This window comes from Chiloscyllium plagiosum, unplaced genomic scaffold (assembly GCF_037043375.1).
Source record: "Chiloscyllium plagiosum isolate Xiang-an unplaced genomic scaffold, Cpla_swu_hap1 HiC_scaffold_37, whole genome shotgun sequence".
Classification (NCBI taxonomy): Eukaryota; Metazoa; Chordata; class Chondrichthyes; order Orectolobiformes; family Hemiscylliidae; genus Chiloscyllium; species Chiloscyllium plagiosum.
In genome coordinates, this window is record NW_028270175.1 from 12,368,400 (window position 1) to 12,381,816 (window position 13,417).

Here is a 13,417-nt window from a genome sequence, read left to right on the forward strand (position 1 = left end):
TCCAGCCAAGGAGTGAGAGATGTTATCGGATTGGGTAGAGCTAATCTTCCACATGTAGTGGAACATGAACATTAATTCTGTCAGAATCATTATCTTGTACTAATTATGAACCCAAAATCATGGAGCCAGTTCTGCTATTGGAAAAAGTGTGGACTCAGGACCCACTTGTCACCCTGTCATTAGGTTCATCAAGCCTATGGTGAAATTCAACTAAAGCCTCATGTGGCACCCCTGGCATTGCAGCACTCCCTTAGTCCTGCACTGGGATGTCAATTTATAGTACATTCTGTTCTCCTGGGGTGGGAATTGAACACAGAACTTTCTGATTTAAAGATTTGTGGTCTATCACTGAGCCAACTTGAACAACCCTAAATAGTACAATATTATCAAACATCCTCAAAACTCTTCCCCCTTTCAGAGGAGGTTTAAACATCATCTCTAATGTTATCATTTTCACACGAGCAAAAATATTTTAATACCTCATCTGCTGGCAAGAAATAAATATTGAAGTCTGAATTGATCTGATCTCACATGCTGAATTTTCAGACCTTATCTGGGTCTTTGTACATAATCTAGGCTGGTACATCACTAGAATGTTGCTGCATTATTGGAGGAGTATTCTTCCAGAAATCATGTCATAGGACTACTTGAAGAATGGACAATTCTCCCATTGTCTGTCCATTCCTCCTCAGACCTTACTTCTTCATCTCTCGTGCTTCATGTGGGATCCTGCTCTTCTCAAAATTACTTCCCATATCTACCTGCAATGACTCATTGAATGTGAAGAATTTTAAAATATTCTTTGATAAAGTTCTTTATAAAGGTGTTGTTCTTTGAAATGAGAAATGTTTGGTGGACACTTTACTGATCAAGGTGTAAGATACTGATCTGAACCCCCCCCCCCCCCCCCCCTTATTGTTAACATTCCCACTTCTCAGTCCATGAGCAGAGGTTTGAAACCACTTTCAGGCAGGTAGTGACTGGAGCTTTGACACAATTCTCGATTCACTGACTAACGATCTAGCTTTCCCACTCCCACAGAATCAATGGTTTACAGGATTCCCCGAACCTTCCCTTGTGCATTGGCTAAGCACTGAATCAGCTGGTATAATCAGTTTGTGGAAACTACCAGATATTGTCTAGTCAGGACATCTTTAGCTCCTCCCCATCCACTCAAATAACTAAGAGTATATTAAATGGGAAACTGCCTTTTTACGTACCTAGATCAAGTACTGTCTGATCTTACTGTTTCATCACAATGGTACCATTTTGTGGATTGTCTCCTTTTCTGGGTTACTTTTAATTCAATGATGGTCTGTGACATTCACACTTTGATTCTCTGGATTTGGCATGCCATTTCACCAGCTCTGAATTCTACTCTTTCTAGTTCAAGCATCCCATTCCTGATATTCTATAGCTTAATGCCTAATTTTCTGCCCTTTTACCAATTAAATCATCGTGTTCTGCATTCCAATGTCAAGCCTCACCTTGGTTTTGAAAATAATTGCACTTGTGGCCAAAGTCCCTGCAAGCTACAGCACCATACACTTGTGTGCAAGATTAAAGTAATGCATCAATGCTGACTGTCCATCGAGTTCCTGAGTCCAGGCTTTGGCCTACCACCACTGCTCCTCCACAACATCAGATGATGAAAGCAAAAAGAAAGAAAATGAAGGAAAAGGAGAGAGAGAGAGAAGGATGCGGCTGGCCTAGAGCATAAGGGCTCAGGAGCCCTAATACTCCCTTTATTGCACATGCAGCAACAAAGCATCATTTACAAAATGACTTATATGATCCAAGGTTTGATGTACAAATAATAACAATACCTCTAATATTATAAGAGATCTGGTTGAATGGGAGTATTCATCCCTAAAAAGATCCGTAAAGAAAGAGCCCATTTAATAACAAGGGTTTCCATCAAGGATTAAAAATACTGGCTTTCAAAATAGAGGTCCATTGAATTTCAGACTAGAAAACAAGGTAAAATTGACCACGTACTCATATCTTTACAAAATACATTAAGATACAATTACAATTTTGTATATAAAGTACCTGTCAAAACATTCATCCTTTCCTCTTTGGTTGTCGGTGCTTCTATATTGTGGGTACATTGTGATCACAGCAGCCACTGTTAATTGCAACAACCTACCCTCTGCGTTGAGAACATGCTGCATTTGGAAATTCTTCCTCTTGTCCTAATATTTTCCATTTATCCTTCATTCCTCTCTGGTCTACTGGTGAGATACTGGCCTAGGGGCACTGGCAAATCTTCAATACTTTCCCAACTGATCACTAAACCATCACTGGATATTAGTTAGAGTCCTCATTTCATTCAATGTCCACATTCACACATTTTCTAAGAGGATTCTATCCATTGCAAGCCCAGGACAGTAAGCAGGAGCCCAGTTAGGACCAGGACAGACCAGGCAGTGACAAGGTAACCATTTTCTTTGAGAGTCCTGTTTGGTTCAGTGACTCACCTTCATCAGACAAAAATGGCTTAAAAGGTGAACAGTAAGCTAAGTTTGGGTTTCAGTTTTGGGAGTGCTGTCATATCAGCATTTGGGGGAGTAATTAAGTTTGTGGAGTTATTGGATCAGAGCAGAAAATGGCCTCTAATGTCTTGTTAATTGGTACAACAATAAGAAGCTTACTCAAAGAGTGCACAGGATGTCTGGTCAGAGAAAACAGAAAAATATCACATTGATGCAGTTGATCCTCTTTATGAAGGTGACCCATGATTTATGGGGTAAAGCACAACCACGCCATTTTGGTTTTATAAATCTTCATGGGATGTGGGTATTGCAAGCAAGGTCAATGTTCATTGACTAACCTCAATTGCTCTCAAGATGAGCTACCTTCATACAGCTCTGTGGTTTGTGCACTGAAGGTACATCTGCAGTGCAGTTAGAGAGGGAGGCTCAAGATCTTGACCCAGCCATAATTAGATTAGATTAGATTACTTACAGTGTGGAAACAGGCCCTTCGGCCCAACAAGTCCACACCAACCCACCGAAGCGTAACCCACCCATTCCTCTACATTTACCCCTTTACCTAACACTACGGGCAATTTAGCATGGCCAATTCACCTGACCTGCACATCTTTGTGATGTGAGAGGAAACCGGAGTACCCGGAGGAAACCCACGCAGACACGGGGAGAACGTGCAAACTCCACACAGTCGCTTGAGGCGGGAATTGAACCCGGGTCTCTGGCGCTGTGAGGCAGCAGTGCTAACCACTGTGCCACCGTGCTGCCCAATGTCTGCCCTCAATTGGTGTCCAGCGTGAGAAAACAGCTCCATTCCTAACAAATAACATGTACACATTGTTGAGCTGAAAATTCATGAGAAGGGTAAAAGAAATCTAGAAGCAGGAATTTTAAAGATATTCTCGACATCTAGGTCCTTACAGATCCCTAGGGGATCTCAAATCATGGTACAACCATTTGAAGACATTAATCCCTGCTCTAGCAAAGGCATACGCTGCAGGCAATTTGCACTCTGCGTCTTCTATCACAGAGACGAAATACCGATCAATCTCTTTAGATGGTGTTGATTCAGGGATCAACCACCTGATGAAGGAGCAGCACTCTGAAAGCTAGTGCTTCCAAAAAAACCTGTTGGACTATAACCTGGTGTTGTGTGATTTTTAACTTTGTACATCCCAGTCCAACAACAGCACCTCCAAATCTTGATCCAGGGAGAAATTTTGACAGAGATATCAGGAGAACATCATTGTCAAAAAAAAATTTCAAGATTATTTATGTTCACTTCAACAGGCAGAATGAGCCAGAATCTAATGTCTCACTTGGCAGTTGGAACCTCTTACAATGCAGCACTTCCATAGTAGTGTAGTGCACTGAACATTACTTCTAAAGGAAAATATTTACTATTTCTTGCCCTAATTTATGTGAGGCAGGAAGTCTGTTGGTACAAATGGTCCTTAATGCCATCATTTTGTCTTTCCTTCCTGTGCTAGTGTGGGCACAAAAGACCGGTGATAGATGGACAACCTGAATTTGAATGGCCAGGTGATGCCTTCTGGGTGCTATAGCAACCTCAGCAAACAATACTATGTGAAAAATGCTTCTACCAAAAGCTGTAAGCTTCCAGCTAGGCTAATTAATTGTTAACGACTCAACATTAGTGACATACAGCCTGCTGTCTTAAAGAGACGAGATTCAACCACAAAGTCCCATCGTTATAAAACCAAGTAAAGGTGTCGATTCAGTCAAAACTGCAGGTTAAACATGCTCTCCTTGTGATGTGTGACCAAGTGATTTCCAAATACAACTCAAGCAGTTTAACTTATTTTAATTAAGCACCACCCATGGTACATTCGGCACATGAACTTAAAATGTGCCCACTGGATTAATGTAATCACACACTTGTTTGCACAACTGTTGGTAAATATAAGGCAAAGGGAAGTGCCAAGCTCAGGTTTCAGGCTCGTAACTGGAGCTAGCCCGTTACGACAGCGCCAAGCAGCAGAATTGACTGATCATTGAATAATTAATCTAACTTCTTTACCAAATGGGAAGCTAAAATAAGACCACAAGGCCATAATATATCGAAGCAGAATTAGACCATTCAGCCCATTAAGTCTGCCCCATCATTCAACCATGGCTGATATGTTTCTCAATCACATTTCCTCCCCATAACCTTTGATCCCCTTACTAATCAATAACCTTTCTACCTCTGTCTTAAAGACACTCAATGACCTCGCCTCCACAGCCTTCTGCAGCAATGAATTCCACAGATTCACCACCTCTGACTGAAGAAACTCCTCCCCACCTCAATTCTAAAGTCCCTTCACTCTGAGACTGTGTCCTTGTATCTGCTATTAATGGAACTATTATTAGCACCTGGAGGAAACCCACACAGACATGGGAAGAATAAATGAATTTGCTTAACTGTTACTCTATTAAAGTGTTTAACAAAATAACAGATATATTAACTACTACTAATAAACTGTTCCAATATAGTAACATCACATAAACACGCCCGTGGCAAAGGTAAATTCAGTAAAATAGACTGTCTCACTTGAAATTTCAGCAGCAGGAAGAGACCCCAGCTTTTAGCTGTAACAGACAGAGGAACAGTTTCCACATCCAGCTTCATGACCCTAGCAATTATTACTGAGGTCTAAAACTAAATCTAAATCCTGGTTCTGTGGTAATTGATCCCACCCATTTAGGCTGCTTTGATTGTTTCAACTTTAAAAAAAAATCCCAAGGCTTCACAAGCTGTTTACCTTATTGGCTTTGGAGCATTCAGCTGGCACTTCTATCTCAACTTTTCTTCAAAAAATAAGGAACAAGATACACCTCTTAAGAGCCATAGTATCATCACATAATTCACTGTGCTCACTGGTGCTCCATCCATCAATTGTTCGAGTTATTCTACGTTATATTTGTACATGAGGTTCATTCACTTTTAATCAAGGATAATAGTTTAGGATTTTCCAAACTTCACTACACTCTGGAACGATCCCAGTAAATTGGAAGTTAGCAGATGTAAGATATTATTCAAAAAATAATCAAAAGAAGTGGGGGAAAATCTGAACTTGTTTACTTTTACAGGACAGTAGAGTATTATTTAAACGTTGACAGACTGCAGAATTCTATGGTACAGAGGAATCAGGTTATCCTGCTACCTCAATCACAAGAAGTTAATGAAGGTACAGCAAGAGATCAGGGAGGCAAATGGAACATTGATGTTTACTGAATCAAGGATAAAAGTGAGGAAGTATTATTATGGATATGTAGGGCCAGATCCACAATGCTGTGTGCAGTTCTCCTTCCGTAAGAAAAGATAGCAAGTTTTGAGAAGATTTGTAGCTCAGGTTGAGGTTCTGGATGTAAGTTTGCTCACTGAGCTGGAAGGTTCATTTTCAGATGCTTCATCACCATACTAGGTAACATCATCAGTGAGCCTCTGGTGAAGCACGGATGTCAGTGACCCACTTTCTATTTATGTGTTTAGGTTTCCTTGGGTTGGAAATGTCATTTTCTGCAGTGATGTCATGTTCTTTTTCTCAGGGGGTGGTAAATGGAATCCAAGTCAATGTGTTTGTTGATAGATGCCATGCTTCTAGGAATTCTTATCCTAGGATGGATGTGTTGTCCCAGTCAAAGTGGTGTCCTTCCTCATTTGTATGTAAGGATACTAGTGAGAGTGGGTCATGTCTTTTTGTGGCTAGTTGATATTCATGTATCCTGGTGGCTAGTTCTCTGCCTGTTTGGCCAATGTAGTGTTTGTCACAGTTTCTCAGCAATAAACCCAAACATCAAACAAAATGCACCCAGAAACCTTAGCCCCTCTTCCCTACATCAAAGACATCTCAGAAATGACTGCCAGACTACTCAGACCTATTGGCATCACAGTAGCCCACAAACCCACCAACACGCTAAAACAGCAGCTAATGAACTTGAAAGACCCATATAGACATGAATGTCAGTGTGGAATTTGCACATTCTCCCTGTATCTGTGTGGGTCTCTGCGAGGTGCTCCAGTTTCCTCTCACAGTCCAAAGATGTGCTGATTAGGTGGATTGGCCATGCTAAATTGCCATAGTGTCCAGGGATGTGTAAGTTAGGTGTATTAGCCACGGGATATGAAGGGTTACAGGGATAGGATAGGGAAGGGGGCTCTGGATGGGATGCTCCTCAAGGGTCAGTGTGGACTCAATGGGTCGAATGGCCTGCTTCCACGCTGTAGGAATTCTATGAAATAGGAGTAGGCCATTTAGTCCCTCAAGCCTGCTCTGCCATTCAACAGCAGTACGGCTGCTCTGACATTCCTCACATCCACTTGTGCTGCCCTTTCCTTGTAAAATTCGATTTTCCTACCAGTCAAAAATCTATCTTGGTGCTAAATATACTCAAGGATTCTGCCCCCACAGCTCACTGTGGCAAGGAATTCCAATGTCCTTCTCCAAGTAAGGCAGACAGTCAGTTTGATAAATGTCCTGTGTTGTTGCTTGACACTGAAATTTATCCAACCTCAGTTAAGAAGAGGGACCATCATTCTACAATGAAAGGTGAGTGGGGCCCCACTCACATTCTTCGAAAGTGCATTGGGTTTCAATGTGCCTTTTGTCCGTAGTGAGGTAGAAAGATGAGTTGACTGAAATGCAATAGTCCTGTGGTTGACACTCCATCCTTAAACCAAGGGAAGTATGAATTTCCAGGACGGCTGTTTCTCTCCAACATTTCTGAAGTATTTTCTGAAAGATTATCATATACTGGAGAATTACCGTATAGAAGAATGGGAGGTGATCTAAATTGAAAGTCATAAGATGTTGAGGAGGCTTGGCAGGCTGAGATGCTGAGTGGTCCATTCCTCTTGTGGGCAAGTCTAGAACAAGGAGACACTGTTTAAAATTTCACTCAAGACTGAGATTAGAAGAATATTTTTCTCTCAGAGAGTGGTCAAAGTTTGAGATTCTCTTCCCCAGACAGCATTGGATGCTGGTCATTGACTATATTCAAGGCAGAGTTAGATTTTCCACAGAAGAAATAAAACCCAGTAATACTGGCAAATAAGAAACACTGGACCAACTCATCTTGTATACTTCAAAATAGAGGTCCAATCTTTTCCAAGTTGTTTTTCCCTCCGGGGATTAATAAAAGATTCAGAATAATAAAGAGCAGACAGAAAAGTGGAGTTTGAAGCCACAATCTGATCTTATTAAATGGCGAAGCAGACTTGTTAGCACTCATTTTGAGAGGGCCAGAATACAAGAGCTGAGCCTGTATAATGCACTGGTCAGAGTGCATTTGGAATACTGTAAGCACTTTTGGGCCTGTTATCTAAGAAAGAGTGTGCTGGGGTTGGAGGTGGACCAAAGGAGATTCACTAGAATGATCCCAGGGAAGATGGGCTTGTCATATGAGAAGCAGTTGAGGTGGATAGATGGATGAGAGGGGATGTGATTGAAAATTACAGAATACAGGCAGGCCTGGTTTAGAGTGGAAGTGGAGAAGTTGTTTCCACTAGTAGGACGGACTAAGACCGGAGGGCACATACTGAAGGCTCATACTTTAGAACAGAGATGAGAAGGAATTTCTTCAGTCAGAGGGTGGTGAATCGATGGAACACATTGCGGCAGAAGGCCAAGTCATTGCATGCATTTAAGACAGAGAGGGGTTCTTGATTAGTGAGGGGATCAAAGGTTATGGAGAGAAGGCAGGAGAATGGGGTTGAGAAAATTATCAGTCACGGTCTAATGGTGAAGCAGATTCAAGAGCCGAATGACCTAATTCTGCTCCTGTATCATTTGGTCTTAAGAGGCCAAATGTCTACTTTAGTTCCTTATTCTTGAAATCACATCCATTTAATGTACAAAAATGGGGCTTATTCCACACTCACCTTATGGATATGGAAGTACAATAGATGTAAACAATGTCACAGCCTAACTATTTTAGTCCAACTGCAATCAGCAACTGTAATTTAACTCCTAATCAGCTACTGTAAACATTCCCTACTGTCACTATGCTCAATCATCTAATTCCTACTGTAATCACTAAAATTAATTATACCAATCAGTCCCCATTCAAATTGATATGGACTATGAATAAATTGTACTTCAGAACCACCAACACCAACCAATACTGACTTTGCGTTTAAGAGGTCTAAACTGGCACCAATCCAAAGTTACCAAGTTTAATATGAGCTCAATTCAAGTTTACGAACTCGAACGAAAGGTAAAGTTGCCATAGTCCTGCTCTCTAGTGAGAAAGGGATGAATGGTGATGGTTTAACCTCAGGGTCACCACACCTGCGTTGAGCAGTCATTCATGATAAGCATCACTGGTGTAGGGACTGAACCCATGCTGTTGGCATCATTCTGTGTTGCAAAACAGCCACCCAGCCAAAACAGCTAACCAACCTCCTTCAACTGTAACCAAACCTTAAGCATCCGAATACTTCTATTATTAACTTAACTACATGGGCCTTTCTATTTATTGGATTAGAAAAATAATACTGAAAATGTGTTGCTGGAAAAGCGCAGCAGGTCAGGCAGCATCCAAGGAGCAGGAGAATCGACGTTTCGGGCATGAGCCCTTCTTCTCCTGCTCCTTGGATGCTGCCTGACCTGCTGCGCTTTTCCAGCAACACATTTTCAGCTCTGATCGTCAGCATCTGCTGTCCTCACTTTCTCCTGGAAAAATAATAGCCCAACATAAAAAAACGATGAGTCCCTGCATTCTGCAGAATGAGTAGGTAGGGCCTCTACAACATATTGAGAGGAGAGAAGATTATACACTGAGTTCAGAGAAGGGATGGGAGTTCAGATTTAAGACTATAATTTTCAATCAGAGTTAGGTGAGAACTGGTAATCTCAGGGTCACGACTGGTTTGCATTGAGGTATAAGCTGTACACAGTTGACATCAGGTGTGAGATACGATTAACAGGTAGATAACACACAATGAAATGCTGAGTAACTATTGCAAACGAGACAATTCTAAACTAAATTATTGACAAAAGGACAGAAAAGTACATTACAGAGAACCCTTAAGATAGATAAAAGTGCTGTGATATAAAGCATCAGTTACTTATTCAGCAGGTCAGCAGTTTGTGAAATGAAATCATCCTCCCTCAGTCCTTTACAGTAGATCCCAGTTCTGTCAGAAAGTTGGATCTCTCCTGCATTGAAACAGCCCAGTCCCCTCAGAAACATTAAGCACTTTACATAACTAAAGCATGAACAAAGACGGTACTGTTATCACCATACACCACAAGTGTTCTGCAGCCGCTGATCACAAAGTAATCAGCACTGGACTGCAGCAGTGGGAATATTGATGTCCAGGAAGTCATTAACAATGCTGTTTGGTTTCTACTATAACAAGAGTTCTTCCCATTGACTCTTTCCTTCCTGAGGTGATGTGCTGAAACTCTGAAGTTGTTTCTATCTGGAAGTCAGTGATGTCTTGAATATGGCAGGGTTGTGTGTAGTCAATGGCAACTACACATAGTAATCTCCGAGTGCTGACCCAGCATAAAATTGGCCTTTGAGCAGCCCCAAATGAGCAAATAAGGAAGGATTTCTCTCGGGTCTCTATGAGCTATGTATTCATTGCTGTGTAGCCCACAACTTTCATCCAAACTGACACAAAGGAAGACTTCACACAATCTGAGGTCATCTCAAAGTGCTTGAGCCAGTGAAGCAGATTTGGGGTGCAGTCACCAGGGTAACAGAGAAGACAAATTTGCTCACAGTAGACTCCCAGAAATAGTAATGCGATTGTTTTTTAATTCACTCATAGAATGTGGGTATCTCTGGCTAGGCCACCATTTATAGTCCTGAAGGCCATGAAGAGTTAACCACATTGCCGTGGGTCTGGAGTCACATGTAGGTAAGGTCAGCAGTTTCATTCCCCAAAGGGCATTAGTGAACCAGATGGTTTTTTCCTGACAATCAACAATTGTTTCATGGACATCATTAGACTCTTAATGCTAGATTCTTTATTGAATTTAAATTTAACCATCTGCCATGGCAGGATTTGAACTCAGGTCCCCAAGACATTAGTTGAGTCTCTGGTTTAATACTCTAGCAATAATGCTACTAGGCCATTGCCTCTCCCATTGTTACTAAATAATCTGTTTTAGTGAAGTTAGTTGAGGGATAAGAAATGGCCTAGATACCACAGGGAATTCCCCTTTCTGATCTTTCAAATGTTGCTCTTGGGCCTCTTACCTTTATTTGAGATGGGCAGATGGGGTCTCAGTTTAACATCTTACCTGAAAGACAATATCTCTGACAGTGCAGCCCTTCCTTAGTACCATACTAGATTATCAACCCTTTACTATCTACTACAGTGATGGAAGAATTTTTTTCCCTCCAGGATTTGCATTCCAAGTCAAATTACACAGAAATGAAAGAGGAAATTCATCCTGTGTCTGGTGTCATTGGAGTGGCTAAAGAGGGGGAATTAGCGGGGAAAGCCATTCCAAGATACCTTTTGAACAGGTAGTAATTAGATGTAGGTTCACCACAATTTTCACAAGGATTCCATCGCTTGTCCATAGTGAAAAGTGAAACTCCAAAGAAACAGTTGGAAAATCTCTGGGATTTCGACAAATATTAGGCTCATCAGCCTGTATTCCTCATGAAGGGCTTTTGCCCGAAACGTCGATTTTCCTGCTCCTCGGATGCTGCCTGAACTGCTGTGCTTTTCCAGCATGACTAATCCAGAATCTGGTTTCCAGCATCTGCAATCATTGTTTTTACATAGTTGATCAGGGTATGGTCTCAGCTCCAGTCACATGTCTGCACCCTGAAACTATTGACTTCCTCGTCTCAAAAATTTAACTCAACCATGAATAAGTTGATTTATAAACACATCTGTTACATGTTCACTGGTGAATAGAGTAGTTGGAGAGCTCAAAACATAACCAATGCTTCACCTTGAATGTTTATTCTATAATTTGCTGATGGTGTACAATAAATCAAAATAAAGGAACGGGGATTTCTGTTTAACCAGGAGCTCAGTTGCTACAAATACCTAATTGAAGAGAAAGTGAGGTCTGCAGATGCTGGAGATCAAAGTTGAAACTTTATTGCTGGAACAGCACAGCAGGTCAGGCAGCATCCAGGGAACAGGAGATTCGACGTTTCGGGCACAGGCCCTTCCTGAAGAAGGGCCTGTGCCCGAAACGTCGAATCTCCTGTTCCCTGGATGCTGCCTGACCTGCTGTGCTGTTCCAGCAATAAAGTTTCAACAAATACCTAATTGCATGACAGTAAAAGATGAACTGATTCAGAGGAAACAGGGACTCAACTGTGGGGTGATTTTTGATTTCAAACTTAGAAGCATAGGATTATACAGTGCAGAATATTGCAGTCAGTCCATAAAATGTTAAGAAATAGGAACAGGAGCAGGTTGTTCAGCCCCTCAAACCTGCTCAATAGGCTCACCGCTGATCCAACAGTCCTCACATCCACTTTCCTACCCTTCCTCCCTAACCCTTCATCCCCCTACTGATCAGGAATCTCTCTCAGTCTTAACTGCACACAAGGATGTGAGTCAATTAAAGATTGGGCGAGATTTAGCTCTTTCTGCAATCAATGTGGGTCTTCAGTGGTAACTGGCCCAACAATCACACCTGCAAGAATGACAGCTGGATCAAACTCTAATAGGACACTTAATAGCTGACTCTTAGCCCCTGGAAGGCTGAGAAGCCCTCAAGACAGAAGTCCCACCTCCCAGAAAGCACCAGCCAAGCAGAGGTTGGTAGCCTCTTCGACCTGGAGTTCATCATTGGAGGCCTGTGTTGCAATAATGAAAAGGTTTTGTTTCTTTTGGGATCACAGGATGGGCCAGTCATAGTGAGAGTTGGGTCAGAAGACTGGGGGAAGAGGTGTTCAGAGACAAGAGCAGGTGGGTGGTGCTCAATGTAGACTCCCCTGGCCCCCATCTGCCTCAGGATTGGGGCAATTTTTTTAAATTTGCTATTCAATTCACCCATGAATGTACCAGCTCCTTGAAAGGGCTGTCCATTTTCCTCAAATCCCGGCTCTTCCCCTATAAACCTACAAACTTTGCCTTCCTTCAATTATCTATTCAGTTGTGTCTTGAAAATGAAAGAGGAAAATATCTAAGGTAAGGGTCTAAAAATGTAATAGTCAGAAATTTCCTTGGACCAATCCCACTCTGTCATTGGAAATTCAATAGAAGTTCAGAACAAGCTCCATACTGACAGTCCTCTGATGAACCAACAGTGCTGGGGTCCACTACATCTCCAAAAGAATTCTCGCAGTCCATTTTCCTGGATAACAGATTATTGCTATTTCATTGCAAGGTACAATTGCATTTACTTTGCCACCTTAACTCAAAATTTAATGTCAGTTTGATTTTCTCACAATAAATTACTCATTTTAATCTAGCAACAGTATATTGTGACTACTCCTTACAGAGAACAGCAGGTGAAGGATTTTTCTCACACTCTCATCGTAGCTCAATGTCCAGAGCAGGAACGAAGGACATGCCCATCTTACACTGAAGCTTCTCCTTATGCTTTTCCCCACAACAGAAATATTCCATAAAAACTTCTCAGAATTTGGGAAAAAACTATCAGGTCACCATTCAGCCTTCGCATTTTCAAGAGAAAAACAGGCTAGTCTGTCAATCCTTTCCCAATATGTATACCCCACGTAGTTCAAGTATCATTCTTGTAAATCTACTCTGCACCATCTCCAAAGCCTCCACATCCTTTCATACTGCACACAGTGCTCTCAATATTGTCTACCCATGATTTAATACTGGTTTAGCATATTTTCCCCACTTTTCAACACTCTACCTCTAGAAATGAAGTCCTGTGTAAGAGGAGGAAAACCTAGTGGTGACCACAAGAGCATTAACAGCCCTGAGAGATATACAACTGCTATTGTGCTGATGTTTCTTTTCCTTG

General features: G+C 41.6%; 1 protein-coding gene across 4 annotated transcripts in view; it reads right to left on the reverse strand.

The window, feature by feature from the left end:
* espn (espin) overlaps window positions 1-13,417 on the reverse strand; it is a 167,979-nt gene that overhangs the window by 137,352 nt on the left and 17,210 nt on the right. The window lies entirely within an intron of this gene.